A 3888-nucleotide genomic window follows, 5' to 3' on the forward strand; every position below is an offset into this window, starting at 1 on the left:
CGTTCCTGCATTCTGCAGAGGAAAAGGAAATTGTCTGTCAAAGATTTGGGATGGAAATGTTTCCTATTGCCCAAAGGTACCTCTTGATAACACAGTGCAACAGCCATTTYCCTCCTGTAAACACTCAGAGCCACCACCTCTAACCTGAGGCTGAGCTGGAAATAAATGCCCCACTCTCAGGTTTAAAGAAAAACCAGCTTGGTAGCCATTTGGCCTGCAGCCAGGATTAAAGTGTTAACTCAATGTCTGTCAACCTGTCACTTAAACATTTACAAAACTACTGACCACTTCTATTAAAAGACCATTAAACCAGGATTAAGCTTTTCCAGGGTTAAGCTGATGTAAAAATGCAAGGAATGTCGCACCAAGGGCCGCTCTTTTTATTTGTATTGTAAACAGGCAGAAGTTGGAGGATAAAATGTTACATGTTTATTAAATATGGGGAGGATACCCCTGCTTTGCATTTTCCCTTCTTTCARCTTCTTAAACACTGATCCCATTACTCAGTGCTCTGATAGCTGCAGAGCACAGCAAAGTGAACATGGAAACRTCCAACTGCCTTAAAAGCAGCCCTGGATGCTTCAGAACAGGTCGGGGTAGCTTTGACTGGAGTGGAGATGTGACAGAGTCTGGCCATAGTGCTGGGAACGGCCAAGGGTATGAACACAGCATTTAGTTAATGTGTCATGTCATAATCCAACACAAACTGTTAAAAAAGCAGTTTTATCAAAAGCAAGAGCCTGTTTTGAGCAGTCTGTGGATTTATTTTGTAAAAGCAATAAGGTCCACCAAGAGTACCAAGAACCTCAGTGGAACTCTCTGGAAGCTSAGCTGGCCAGGTGCTGGGGTGGGACACTGAGATTGCTCTGTTTTCTCACTTTTTGTCACCCCCTGCCAGCCCTTGGCAGGGACAGGGTGCAATGCTGGGTGTGCTGATCTGCTCTGGCTGTTTGTATCTGCCACACAATTTGCTCTGAATAAAGAGAGGCTGGCCTGTCTGAGCAGCAGTGCAGAGATACGACTCACAGAACTATTGGCCTTTATTTATTAGCAACCATCCTGCAAAATTTCAAAATATATAAGCCATTGGGCAAGTCTGCCTACATAAATATTGCAGAATTGGCCATCACCAAAGAGGGAGGTGCACACATTAAATGAGATTTCTCCCCTTCYCCACAGCCCTCCCTCCATCTAGCCTGTTATCTTTATGAAATATAATTTTGCTTTCAGGAAGTATCTATGACACTTCCATCTGAAGCAGTGCTTCCAGTATTTACAGATATCAAAGAACTGGTCTTAATTTCATCTGATACTTTAAAAAGCCTTTTATTCTAAAATAAATTATTGAAATGTGGTGTTGGTAAAACGGGTTGCTCCAGTAATGGATTTACTGTGAYGGTGCAATCAATTTCAGAGATTGGATTTCAGGATAGAAACTATTCATCACTCTCCATGTCAAGGCAAGGTTTACCTTCACACTGCGGTCACCCACTGAGGCTTTTGGATACCAAGGGCACAGGAGGATCCACTGGGGGAAAACTCTTTCTGTTGCTTTTTTTCCCATTGTTGCTGAGGCCAGAGTTTGGAGTTTGGAGTTTGGAGCAGCTCCGGAGCATCACGGTGCCACCAGGGAGGTGCAGAGGGACTCACACCTGTGAAACAGCACATGTGCTTAAATATCCTGTTTRTCTGTTCTGCCATGGCCCAAGTGCAGAATTTGGATGTGAGTTATCCCATTTCTCTGTCTTATTTCAGTTTCAGCAGAGCCTTTGAGCAGRTAAAGGCTTTCAGGGATAGGGAATACAATAGTTTTAACAGGAATGATGGGGAGACATCTGCAGTGGTACAAATYCTACCCATGCTGTAAAACTGATCAGTTTTCACCAGCACATGAGTGATGGTGATGAAGGGAAAGAGGAGAGGGGCTGTGACACGAACCATCCCCCTGGYCAGGCCTGCACTGACCCTCTCTTTCACATCTGAGGTTTTTCACAGGCTGGAGACCCCAACAACTGTGGGTACACCTGCCCTGCCATAGCTGGAAATGATCTCCTGGGCCTCTGCAGCCAAGGAGGAGGCTGAGAACAGGACCAGTTTAGTCCTGGAGGTTGACAAAGGATTTTTCTCCATTTAGTTTTGCTCCACAGAGGCCCATGTGCCTTTACCAGCATAAATACATATTCACAGTATCATCAGTATCTCCTCTTGCTCCCTGTCTGGTACAGCCCCTTCAATCATGATCCCTCTCCTCAGACAGGTTCTGAAAAGCACCAAAAACCAGCTTGCCTGGGGTGTCCTGAGCTGGTAACAGGAACAATTGGCACATCTAAGCCTTGAGACASAAGAAAAATGAAAGCATTTTTTCCATCCTCATCTCTAATGAMTCTTGCTCTTCATTCTTAGAAAGCAAATTCAGCTCCACAAATCAAGAAATCTTGTGGATTTGGGGTTTGACATTAACACCTTCAATTCATGCCTTGCTGTGACCTCTTGGATTGGGGTGAATTATTCTACTGTGCTGGGAAATGGCAGCTCCACAGCCAAATTTAGCACCTAGAAAATTTCCCTTGGSTCCCAGATGCCTTAATTTTAAACCTGACTCCCTTCTTAAAGACAAAATCACGTCTACATTTGATTTCAGGTGTTTCATACAATAATTCAAGAAGTTAAGTGGGGACCAGCAAGTCTCTGACRATGGAGGGGGTAGGAAAATATTATTTGGAGCCAGAATTGCAGCTTTCTTGGCTATGGTCTGTCTACCAACCTCAGCTCTGCATTTAGTCTTTCACTGACTTTCTTWAATACTACAAATGATGGAGTTTTGCTCAGCTGGAGAATCACCATCAATAAATACAGCTGGATTGGAATAACTAATGAAGGGTGAAAAACTGGGCTTGTTACAGTTATTTATAATGCCTCTTAAGACAGTTAMAAGTAATGGAAAATTCTCTGGAGTTTTAAATCTTTCTTCTCACTCTACTTCACTACTTGCACTCCTTTTTTCACATGAAATATGGCCTATCCTGGAAGTTTATTTAAAAAAAATTAAAATTTGCAATGGCTAAGACAGAGTGAGCCTTGGCAAGAAAACTGCTGCTGATGTCTTCATGATGCCTGCAGAGGAGGGGCACAGGTGCCAGGAGGAGCCAACTCTAACTYTGGACACAGCAAAAAGGTGTTTTAGGGATGGGAGGTGATGGAAAGCTTCAGGAGAAGCAACACTGAAGGGGAATGAAACAATATCCTAAATAAGACTTTTATTCAGAATTTCCAAATTTTTARTTTTGAGTTTTCAAGCCAGCAGTAACTGCACTGATGAATGAAGAATTGCTTTATTAATGATCCAGAACTCCTCGCTGCTCAGATAAGATGTAAGGCATCCAAATAAAAAAAAATAATCCATTCACAAGTCTAACCATCATGYTCTAAAAACCTGTTCCTGCAATTATTTTGTGTTTCTTATCTTAGAATATCAATGGACTGGAAATAAATTAAACATTTTTGCAGCCTTCTTAGTCTACTGTATAAAGGGGGGGAAAGATAAAACCAGATTCAGCAATAACCTGTGGAAAGCCTAGTTAATGACAGCTGGAGTGAGGACACTGAAATTATCAGTGCTAAATTAGATAGATCAGAGCAAAGCAGAATCAATCACTCTCTGAGGCAGCTCCAAGAGCCAYGGATCTGAGCTCTGACTCTGGTATTCCTTGGGATTTCACAGCCCTCGTACCTGATTCATCTGCAAAGAGACGAGATCCCAGATCTTCCCTCGCTGAGSCAGCAGTGCCTCCTGCTGTACTCCTGATTTATTCCCAGATTCCCAACTCTGTCAGCTTTCAGCTGCCAGGGAAGCTACAGAGGGATGGCAGATGTGTCTAACTGGCCTCA

The sequence above is a fragment of the Malurus melanocephalus genome, unplaced genomic scaffold (assembly GCF_030028575.1).
Source record: "Malurus melanocephalus ecotype Western Australia unplaced genomic scaffold, MMel_1.1 scaffold_59, whole genome shotgun sequence".
In the NCBI taxonomy this organism is placed as follows: Eukaryota; Metazoa; Chordata; class Aves; order Passeriformes; family Maluridae; genus Malurus; species Malurus melanocephalus.